The following is a 12,653-nucleotide window of genomic DNA, read 5'->3' as shown; positions in this document are numbered from 1 at the left end:
CTTGAAAGTTACAGTCACATGTATAGTGCACCCTAGAAAAAAGGAGGGGCAAGACAGGTTCCACCCACTTTCATGAGTTTCATCAAATACCGGACCTACTTAAGGGTGGAGAGAAAAGGCAAAGTTCAAAAAGGAGTATGATATTAAATGAAGCATTTACTATACTCTTTCTAATAGCTCCAGGTGGGGAACAAGTTTTCTAAACTAGATCTAGGAAGCGGAATGTGGAATCAATCCGTCCTTCTCCCATTAAGGGCTGCCCCGTGGTTAATGAATTTTAAAAACATGACTAAATAAAAACAAACCCTACACACCCTTCCTACTCCCGCTAAATAAATAAATAAATAAATAAATAAATAAATAAATAAATAAATAAATAAATAAATAAATAAATAAATAAAATAAAATAAAAAACCTAAATGTCCCAGATTATTCTCCATAATGTGGATGGAGCCTGGGAGCAGCTTCCACAACCCAAATTAGTCTGTTATAGAGTCATCACAAGCATGCCTTGCTTTTAAGCCAAAAAAAAAAAAAAATTGAAATAGCAAAACAAAAACTAGTATTAATCACTTTTCTGACAACACACAATTACTCAAACGAAGGAGTACTGAGAGGTGGATGGGGATCATACCTACGGGCCTCGTCTCACACGAGTGCATGTAGGTAGGTGCAGGGCATCTGTCATTATTGCAAAAACGAATTTTAATCTTTAATCTTTAGTTTGATTTAACATTGCCTTTAGAACAATGCTGACACCAGCTGTGCAGAAAGGGCTCTGGGAGACGTTCACAGCAGCACGCAGGTACCTGCGGCTCTTCCACGGTCTGGAGGCTCCAGGGCAGCCAATACTGCTCCATCAAATACATTCTTTAGGCCTTTCCGTGTGAGTGCAGAACAGTCCACATACTCGACTGCCTTCAGGTCATGGGCCAGCTTTTCAGCAGTCTCTGCGGTGATAGGCTCCTGTTTGTTCTTGGCAAGTTTCTCAATTGTAGAGGGGTCATCTCCGAGATCAGTTGAGTCCCACCAAGCAAGAAAGGAGTCTTTGGACAATGGTGAGTTATCTCTGGCACCCACTTTTCCTTCACATTTTCATATGAGGATGGGGAAAAACAAACTGGAAATACATCTGTTTGTGCAGAGCTCAGTGGTCGTCATCTGTTAGAATCCTCTTGCCCTGCACTATCACAAAGTTCAAGAGTATATGGCTCTCCACCAATCCTGTGACTGCATAGTTGTCAAAAACAGTAGGCTAATACTCAGATGGAAATCTGTTTGTTGTATGGGATATCAGGAGACATGTTTTACCAATGGCACCATCACCCACAACACCACATTTAATTGTCTGTATTGCTGAAACAGTTTTGTATCCACTTTAAATATTTCAAATTCAATGATGTCATCGGGTGCTCCACCAGGACATTGGTGGGACCACGCAGGGTCCCCTCGGCTCTCGTGTTGTTAATTTGAAACATCCATGTGTGCATTGTAGGGCAAATAATTTAGTATAAAACAGTCTCATTTTAATATTCCTGATGTCATTGAGAACTGGGATTTGGGGGAAAGCTAGGGAAAAGAGATACCCTGTGGTTCTGGCTTTGAATTAAAAGTATCAGTATAAATTTGTGATATGATGGTACCTTAAAAAAGAAAATCTCCCTTAGCTCTTTGTATTGAAGAGGCTCAGAAACATTGCATAAATAGCAATGAGAACCACTAGTATCTAGACTGCAGTCTTTTTTTTTTTTAAGATTTTATTTACTTATTTGAGAGAGAGAGAATGAGAGACAGAGAGCATGAGAGGCAGGAGGGTCAGAGGGAGAAGCAGACTCCCTGCCAAGCAGAGAGCCCGATGCGGGACTCGATCCCGGGACTCCAGGATCATGACCTAAGCCGAAGGCAGTCGCTTAACCAACTGAGCCACCCAGGCGCCCTAGACTGCAGTCTTAAAATATGGTTTCCTACTAAAGAGCTCTTTGGAGGAATAATTAACTGACTGTAGGTTTGGGGCAGGAAATGTATGTGATGTATGTGATGATGCTGGGACATCTTGTCTTATCAAATAGTAAATAATATTTTAAATACTATTAGGGTTATGTTAAAAGAACTCAGGAGCCAAATTGAACAGGTTCCCACCAAGCAAAGAGACAATAATCTGAGCATCAAAAACAGTAACACTGCAATGGACTAGAATACCCCATACATGTTTAAATTCATATTAATAGCAAGTCAGATAATTACTCTAATAATTGAATTCCATTACATGATGCTAATGAACAAATTCATTATTTTGAAAACTGATAAATAAGGGAAAGGATCATGTATCTTGCCTTTCCCATTTAAACTGTACCACTTTTTATACAACTAGTAGATGAGAGAAAATGTCTCTACAGAAGTATTCCAGCAAGTTAATGAAGGTAAGATAGAATATCATCATTTTGCAGTTTATATTAAATAAATGGCTCTAGGCATTGATTATCAGTGGTTGCTAACACCTCAATAAGAGAGACACATAGATATTATATGCTCCTAATGAAAGAACACACCTAGAAAATGGTCTTGCAAAAAAACAAGACAAACAACAACAACAAAACAAAACAAAACTCTGGAACCTAAATCTTATTAAACCTCTAGATCCAAATATCTATAAATGATTAGAAAATATGTTACATGATACCACAGGAATGTAATCAGTAAAATGCAGGGTGAGGGAAACTGTAGGACAATCTAGTTTCTTGAAGAAAACTAAACTAAAAGAGAGAGAGAGAGAAATAGAGAGGAAACACATAGATTGAAGGAGACATATCAACCAATCATAATGTGTAGACCTAGTCAAAACTCTGATTCAAACAATCTGTAAAAATTTATATGCATACACACATTTATGAAATAGTAAAAAATCGAATGCAACTGGCTATTTCATGATATTTAAAAATTACTGGTTGGGATGCATGGGTGGCTCAGTTGGTTAAGCATCTGCCTTCAGCTCAGGTCATGATCCCAGGGTCTGGGGATCAAATCCTGCTCGGCGGGGAGCCTGCTTCTCCCACTGCCTGCTGTTCCCCCTGCTTGTGGGCATGCTCTCTCTCTCTCTCTCTCTGACAAATAAATAAATGAATAATCTTTAAAAATTATGTTTTTTTTAAAAGATGTATTCATTTCTTTGTGGTGAGAGAGGGAGAGAATATCCAGGAGACTCCCCACTGAGTGCAGAGTCTGATAAGGCGCTCAATCTCAGGACCCTGTGATGATTGCTGGAATTCTATAAATAGAAAAGCACCACTTTTTGCAAGGTAGGAGGTATGGAGAAGTGAATCCAAGGGGATATATAGAAAGATAAACAGCAGGGGGAGGGAGCCTCTGTAAGCCGGCTACGGGAAAGTGATATAGTCCCAGAGTGCAAAATCTGAACCTTTAGAAATCTGAAATGTTATAGATGAAATTTTATAATGTATAAGATTTTTTCAAAATCATATAGAAGGTGAGAAAACTGGTAGAGATACAAAGGAAATACAACTGGTACAGTTATTGAAACTGGGTGGTGGGTGCATGGGTGTTCACTATAGTGTTCTGCTTACTTTTATATATATTTAAAGTTTTCCATAATACTACAATGGAATATTACTCAGCCATGAAAAAGAATGAGAGCTTGCCATTTGCAACAACATGGATGGATCTAGAAAGTATTACGCTAAGGGAAATAAGTCAGACAGAAAAAGACAGATATATGATTTCCCTCATATGTGGAATTTAAGAAACAAAACAGAAAAAAAAGAGACAAATAAAAAAACAGACTCTTTAATACAGAAAACAAACTGGTGGTTACCAGAGGGGAGTAGATGGGGGGGATGGGTGAAATAGATAAAAGGGATTAAGAGTACACTTACTGTGATGAGCATTAAGTGTACTCCTATAGTGATGTTAAATCACTATATTATACTCCAGAAACTAATATAACACTGTATGTTCATTATACTTCAATTTTTTTAAATTCCATAATAAAAAGTAAATATATATATATATAGATAGATAGATAGATAGATAGATACATAGGCCCCATGCTCAGAGATTCTAGTTTAATTGGCCTGGGGCTTAGGTATGAAAGAAAGAGAGAAAAGGAAAGAAGGAAGGGAGAAAGGGAGGGAGACAGGGTGGGAGGGAGGATGAGCCACCTCTCTGCTTGATCTTAATGTGTGTGCAGCCTGGGCTAAGAACCACTTGTCTACCCTCCAGCCATTCCATAATTTCCAGTTACTCAGCCATGTCTGTTTCTCAGTGGTTCTATCCGAATGAACTGGGATCCACGTTAAACATGCTGACTCCTGGGCCTCATCCCAGAGGGACTTTCGGGAGGGTAAGGGGGCTTGGGAGTATGTGATTCTGCTATAAACCTATGGCAAAATGCACATCAGAGGGGGACTTCTCATTGTTCCCTGTACACAGCCCTCACACTATCATTCATGTTTTTGCTCATTTTATTCCTTCCTTCTTCCACCTGAAATGTCTTCCATTTATCTTTATCCAAATCATACCTGCTCGATAACCAAGTTCAAAAATCACCCATCCGTGAAGCCTAATCCCTTCAGTTGAAGGGATTCTTCCTCCTGTGAACTCAGTTTTTCACCTTTCCACAGGTTTATATCTGTTTATATATAATGTTTCAGCTCCCTTACTCAACAATAAACTGCCGTAGGTCAAAAAGCCTTTTTTACATATCTTTATAATTTCACAGAATTTAGACATACTTAAGAGTTCAATAAGCCTATGCTAAATCAATGAAGTAATGAAAACATAACAGCTGAGAGTGTCCAGGATACTTACCCAGTAAGCTCTCTTAAGAACTAGTTAACTTCCCCATTCCACTCTCAGTATCCCAAGAAGCTTCTCTAGGAAAGGTGGTACTGGGAGGAAGGCAGCTCAAGATAAATGGCTATCAGCATTTCTCAAGAATCAGCCAAATAAGCTATAAAATCTTAACTACTATCTAAATCAAAAATGCCATGCTTACCATTTTTACAAGCTAAAGAGATTGGTTTAAAGGAAAATATTCCGAAGTACTATTTTACATATAATAACCGTGTCCAAAAAGTGTTGACTATCCTGAGAGGCCACGTTTTATAAAAATGTAAATAAATATGCTTTTATGGATAAATATGCTTCAATTTTATGAGTCTTCTAAAGAAAAGGGGTATGTTTTCCTTCAAGTTGCTGAAGGAAAGGGGAAAAAAAAAACCTTTCAAACTTTGACTGGGAGGCTTATCTTTATAAATTAATGCATGGCGCTCATTGAGTGCCTGCTGTGCTCAGCAGCTGATCTGATTCTCTCACTCAGTCTTCCATGAGTTAGAATTATCCACAGCTTGTCAGGGAGAACAGTGAGACCCGGAGAGGTCGGCTAACTGCCCAGGTCACTCAACTGGCAGAAAGGGGATTCAAGCCCCCATGGGCTTGATTCTTTCTTGCTGTAGACCTTTGTTTTCTTGGAACTTTCCTGTCTTTTGAGAGGAAAGCCACACATGGCCAGGGAAAGGAGTGGGAAAAAGAAGGGAGGGTGGATTAGAGGATGAGAAACAAGATGGAGGGCTTTTCTGTCAAACAGATCTAGGTTCCCATCTTACCACCTTCTCTGTATTGGACTTCTCTGATCTTCAGTTTCCTTCTCCTAATAACATGAACCATTTGGAGCTGTTGTGAGGCCTGTGTAAAGTGATACATATGAGGATCCTGGCTCATTAAATGGAAGGTATTGGTAAAAACAACTGGTGTGGTCAACTTTGGTCTTATCCTGAACAGGCTGTTCTTGTAGATTTCCCTTTACTGGGTTATCAACTATTTCAGTGAAATGAACTGACTGACTTTTCACCCTACACAGATTTTGCTGAAATCACTATCTAATTTGTTATTGTTCTTTGGGGAGTTTTCTTGTCAAATATCTTAAAGCATTATATATGTATGTATGTATACACACACACACACACACACATATAATATTCAAACTGTTGCGGATCTTTGTTGAATCCCAAACCCACCAGCTAAGCGGCTCTCAACTACCTCACCTCCCATGATCTGTCATATAAGCAGAAGCTCCACTCTGTGCACAAATCTTGCCCAAAGGGATGAGACCCAGGAAGGGTCAATGCAGTACACCTGTCACAATCAGCCTCTACAGCAGCCTTTCTGCATCTTGTTTTATGTTACCCAGGCATAATGATCATTATTTTTTCCTAGAGCAATCCTTTCTAAAGGCTCAGACCTGACAGAAAGGAATGGGCTAGGGAGGACCCTGGGACATGCAGGATGACATTTTTCCCTATTTCCCTCTCCCTAATTAGACTGGTTTTATCCTAAACCAATGGGTAGACGTTGATCTCTTAGGATACCCAAGTTAGAAAATATATATATATATTTTTTTCTGGAATCAATTTATATCATCCATCCAGAAGGTAAATAGGGATTTTATTTTATTTTTCTTTAGGATTTATTTATTTATTTGACAGAGAGAGAGAGAGAGCACAAGCAGGGAGAGCAGCAGAGGGAGAGAGAGAATCAGACTCCCCACTGAGCAAGGAGCCTGATTTGGGACTCGATCCCAGGACCCTGGGATCACGACCTGAGCCGAAGGCAGACACTTAACCCACTGAGTCACTCAGGTGAAATAGGGATTTTATGGAGTGTCTGATTCCATGGTTAAATGTGAGGTGACCCAATACTTAGAGATGCAAATTCTTCTGCCTTCAAACTCGTGTGAAGCTTGAGCGATTGAGACAGTAGTGAAGGGTACCGAAAGAGATTAAACACCACTGATGAATTATCTTTTTATTGACCAATTATAGCCACAGATATTATTTATGGAAAAATGTTTATAATCTCTACATTGCTTGTGAGAAACATAAATTACTAACCAATATAATCATTTCATAATTGTGTACAATCTTTAGTCCTCAAAACAATTACACCTGAATTGAAGAAGAAAGTAATAAAATTGTCTATTTATAACTTAGAAATAACTTTATAAATATTTTGACAGAATGATCCAGATACCCATACTAATGAGCATACATGTTTTTCCTAGCAAATAGTGTGGTTCTCATACCTCTACAATGCTGAGAATCTCTTGTTCTCTGGGGGAATATTTCACATACTAATTTATTCTCCCTTTATTCACAGAGAGCTAAAATTGAAGAGGCTACCCTTTTAATGTAGTACAAACATTTCTTAAAACTTAAGATCATATTTTTCTAAAAGATATGTTCAGATGTTTATACTTTTAATAATATGGCTATTTTAAACATAAACATAAAAAACATGAGACAAAATACAAGATTAAAAGTAGAATCTTGTTGTGGAACCAGCACCAAAAAAGGATTTTTATTGTTAAAATCTTCCTGAAAGCACTCTGCATTTATGAGATTAAGCTGTTGTGAAGTCTGTTTTATCTATCCCTGAAATTATTTTGTCAGTCTTTTTAACTATCTAAGTATTTTTTACAGTTAGAATTAAAAACCCAAACCTATCATTAGTATTCTTATAAATCCTTAGTAGAAAATCTGTTTACCAAGGAAAAGAAACAGAAAATTTCTTCTTAAGCAGGGGATGCGCTATAACCAGAAACAAAGCATGAATGATGTAAATTACACACTTTTCCAAATTTTTATTTTCTCTCTTAGAATGATAGAGAAGACAAATTATAGCCAAATATGCAAGGAAAGCTTGGTCATGTTTCCAGTACAAGGGATTAAGCTTTCTTCAGTGCTCCTGTACCATTCTACACTGGTTGCTGAGTAGCATTAGCATAATCCTGAATTATTAAGAAAATTAGAGGTCAGATTTACTTTACAGGAGAATTCGACCTCTCTGAATCAGGACTGAGAGGGTCGTAGCATTCCAGATGTGAGCCTGGTGGTAGGTGTAAAGTGCACCACATGGAGAGAATGTGCACAGTAAGGAAAAAGACAAATTACCCAGAGCTATTACTGTCATTAGTTCCATCAGCCTGGGAAGCCCTCCCACCGCATTTTCAGAGCAGTGTGTGGAGAGGGCCTGGGGCTTATCACATCTCGCAGGGGGTCGTCTTCTGCCAGGCATAGTCACATAGCTTGACATTTCAGTTAAAAAAAAAAAAGTCTGGGCCTTCATCCTCCATGCAGGCTTCTGTCTCTCAGCTCTACAACCAGTAGCTAAAATAAAGGGAGCCAGCCCACTGAAGGCTGCAATCATTTATCTGATGGCAGAATTGCTAGCCTTTCTAGAGGTGCACACTGTTCTTTCACAGAATCAGTTTTAAGCCAGGGACAATAAGCCTGGGGAACTATATTGTACCAGGGGCTCCTTTGGGGGTTGTTTCATTAACCTTTTGAATATTTTGCCATAATTAAAAGGTTAGGAAGCTATGCCATGAGAAATGCGATGAAAAAACAGAACATACACAATAATGTTAGATGGACTATTACATTTAGACTGTACAATGGTAACCAATGAGAAGGGCGTAAGGGACCAGTTGATGTAACAAAGCCTTTTTCCCAGATGTTTTTGATTCTTGAAGTACACATGGATAATACTTATTATGAGATATTAAGCAAAAGAGCAGAATACAATATATACTTAGGCGTATTATATACGCAACATATATACACATAATAATCATAACTAGGTAAGAATTTGTGCTTGTGGCGAGTTGTATGCAAAAGAGAAATGGGTTGGGCTAGGGTGGTATGATTTTTTTAATTGTCTTTTAATTATTTGTTAAATCCTTTTAATGGTGCATATTCTCCTCAGTTAAAAGAAGCCATAGGAGCAAAACATATACAAACATTTTCATGAAGGAAATAGGAACAACAGAAAGGAAAACAGATGTAAAAATATAAAGTATCTTCCACCTTGCCTAAAATCAAGAAAAAGCATAAAGACTCGGCATCCATCGCAACAGGGAACAAAGAAAAAGATGCACAGAACCAAGTAAGTTTATCCAAGAGAATAATACTTTTCTTACACCCTTCATAATAATAATAATGGTAATGCCACATACAGAGTTTTTTACATAGTAGGCAAACATCAAACTAGCCCAACAACCCTTTCTTAAACACATGAAAAAGTGGTTCAGAGAAATTAAGTAACATGCCCAAGGTCAAAGAACAAGTATTAATATCCAAGACTGCTTGACTCCAATAAATTACAGCATTCTCTCTCTGTCTCTCCACCTCTCCAACCCGATGTCTGTCTCTGTCTCTGTTTGTCTCTCCCTCATTATTTTATTAAATTCCAGGCCTCATTCTGAAATAGCCCTATTTTCTGTTTCTTCCTTACCTTCAGCCCTTAATAAAGCAGTGCAGTTCTCATCTGACTTTGGCAGGTCTGATAGTCACTCATACTTTAATGTATATACAGTTAATAAATATTTGAGTACCTGTTCTGCATTGTGCTGGTTCTGGGGTTACAAAGCTGAAAAAAGTATATACTCTGGGCAACCAAAGGCAAGTGGGGGATACAAGCATGCAAGCAGGCAAAGGCACACAGCTGGGGCACATGACCTCGGCTTCTTGAGGAACTGGCATCTGAACTGAGAAACCAAAGGCTGAGTTGGGATTGGGCAGATGGATGGTGCATCATAGGAAATAATCCCTGTAGAGGGCCAAGGGGAGATAATCAAAAGAAGACAAAAACAAGACAAAACAAACATGGTACATTCCAGAAATTGAAAGTGACCCATAGAACTGGACTTAGAGAGCCAATGATAACCACACATTGTTGTACCTACAAGTCTTATTTTCTGAAGACCTGAAGGGTTTGCTTTTCAAGGAAAAAAATGATTCATGATGTCAAAAAGCAACACTTAAAACTTTTTAGGTTTTCCTTGATTGCGTATCAATAATAAAAATGGCTTTGTGAATAAACACATCAGAATTAAGTGTTACAAATGCAATTAATTTAAATATAATTGTGTCTCTAGCCACATATTCTGAGTCATTGGGCAACTTCTCTTGACTGGAGATTACTTTCCTTTTCTGCAAAATGGGATACACTTATCTTACATGTTTGTAGATGAGAAAGAGAAACAATATAAGGCTAGCACCTAGTCTGGTGCCTGGTACATAGAAGACAACTATTAAATGGTAGTTACAGTAGAAGAGTTTAGAGAGCCAAATGCCCATAAGTCTCATTTTTGCGACAAGAAGAAGAAAGTGCCATTTTCTCATCAGCCTCACACTTGGTTCCTAGTCCTGACTGGCTGTTCAAATATAAGATTACTTCACTCATAGCAAACTTCAACCAGGTTAATGATTCTCAAACCTTCCTGTCTTTCTCTACTTCCTATCAATTCCTATTTGATATAAGAATATGTGCTATGGATCAGTGGCTATAGGTCGCAACAGAAGCCTTGATTCATTCAGGATACAGCCTCTGGGGACAGATAGGACATTACTAAACTAAGAAGAAGGTGTCACAAAAGATCTCATTTACTGCCTCTGTCATCCAGTCACCCATCTGGTTTATGCACGGCTTACTATAGCACTAATTAGTTCAATGCCAAGAGGTTTAGGGACTCTTGTAGAATTCTAACTTCATGAATTTATCCTGTGTTGTTTTTTTTTTTTTCAATTGTCAATTGCATTATGTCTTACAAAACCAAGACCTTCACTTAACTCTACAACTTTCCAAAACATGTTGCTTATGTATTCTTGCTATGCAATAGTGAGTGATTTCAGGCTGCCATTCTGATTTAGTGGGTGGTGGGGAAGGAAAGGAATCTCATTAAATCTCAAGTATAAAAATAGATTTATCATCATTAATTTTGAAGAAAAATGTTTTTTCTCTCTAGAAGAAAAACAATTTTCTGAAAACAAATGTAGCTTGGTTTGTTGTAGCATTTTTTTTTCCCATGAAGACAATCAAGACTTTGTCTTTGAAAAAAGACAACCAGTGTCAGGTGATTGCAAATTAATCCAGCTATAAGAGGTAAATTATGTTTCCGCTATTAATAGACTTTGTACATGATGTGCATTTTAGAAAGTACACAGGGTAAACACAAATGCTAATTTTTTCAGAAAAAAAATATAGATTAAATTGGAAAACATTTTATGTAACAATTCTGGAGTCCACAAGGAATAGAGTAACTAAAACCTCTAGAGTTATGGGGTGTCTTCGTTTTATTGCCTAATGCACTTTAACGTAATCCTAAAATTAGAGCCCGGGGGAAAAAAACGGAATCCCTATCATTCTGAGGGAAAAACAGCATTAAAGAAATCACCATGACTAAACATTTTTAAAACAAAGTATTTCAACTATCTTCACCGAAGTCTTTTGCTTTGTCTAGTCGCACTTTTCCATACCACACCTTGTGCATTTACCCATCAGATGAGTGCTTCTTCCCTTTCTATTTCTTTTGTGTTGGCCCTCAAATCAAGTAAGCCTTTTTTCTTCTTCCTCGATTCATGGCTACCCTTACTAAAGATTTTATGTTTTATCCTCTTGGGTAGACTCTAAAGTATTGGGTGGGGGATAATTGATCTTCTAAAATTATTTTGAACTACAAATAATAACTAACCTCGTGTGCTTGTGTGTGTTACTAGGTTTGGTTTTTATTTACTTGGGCTTGCAGTACAGGCAAGCCTACAGTTGTATATGCCCTATTATTTCACACAGAGCAAAGTAAAACTCAGAGAAACCATAAATTATCGGGAAGATTCCATTTCCAGAGAAGCAGATTATGGCAAATTTTATCACCGATCTTCTCTTGCCGTGGATGCCTTGGAGATGCAAAGCTGTATGCCACCTGTTTCTCCAGTGTTTTCAGAGTGGCCAAGCATCAGCTGGATGATGGCTCACAATCCAAAATGCAGGAGGATTTTGCTTCTTGCTACGTGAATTTCTAAGGCCCAACTGACTTCTTTACTTCCTGTCATTTTCACATGTGTTGCTTTTTTTCAGAGTCTTTTCAGCTGAGTTTTTAATAGTATGGTAATAGAGAGCCCAAGGAACATCATCTTCTGATGAAACACATATTTTAGCCTAGTGTCAACAAAACTAAGCAAATTGTTAACCTCTCAAATAGTTTTACAACATGCCAATAGACCTTTTTTCTCTTAGATTTTTGCCTAGTTTCTTATAATTACTGGATAATTACCTCTCCACACTCACTTTTTTCTGACAGCTTAGTTGTAGCCTCTGGGATTTTAACATCTAATTGATTTGTCCGCTTAGGTTGTGGATTCTTGAGTCTTGCTGAATTCAGCAAAGCCAGGCAACCAAAGGGGTTAAAAATATTTTGTAATTCTGTCCTCCAGAGCCTTTCTAAAAGGGTTAACAGAGGTGCCAGACTCTGGTACTTCTTCAGTCATTCTTTACAAATGTGGTAACTAGACTCAGTGAATACTTTGGCTATCAGAGTAGAGCTCTATAGAACCACTGCACTCAATAAATGTCCAATAACAATGGTGAGGAGTTAGATGAACTATATTTAAAGTATTTCCCCCCCTAATTCCCCTCCTAAATCTGGCTTCCATCTTTGCCTCTTTATGGTATCCAATGATCTCAATTCAGCCAAGTTCAAAGGCATTTTCTCTGTCCTTATCTTCCTTGATCTTTCTGATGTATGGGGCACAGCTTTTCATACCTGCCCCTTTGAAGACTTCTGGCTTCAGTTCCTGAGACAT

At 38.0% G+C, this 12,653-nt stretch overlaps 1 pseudogene; it reads right to left on the bottom strand.

Moving 5' to 3' along the window:
• Positions 1-789: 789 nt before the first annotated feature.
• Positions 790-12,653, bottom strand: LOC118006640 (annotated as a pseudogene).

This window comes from Mirounga leonina, unplaced genomic scaffold, assembly GCF_011800145.1.
Source record: "Mirounga leonina isolate KUSES-001 unplaced genomic scaffold, KU_Mleo_1.0 Mir_98, whole genome shotgun sequence".
Taxonomy (NCBI): Eukaryota; Metazoa; Chordata; class Mammalia; order Carnivora; family Phocidae; genus Mirounga; species Mirounga leonina.
Note: the sequence above shows the minus strand (reverse complement) of the source record. Positions and strands in the feature narration are given on the sequence as shown.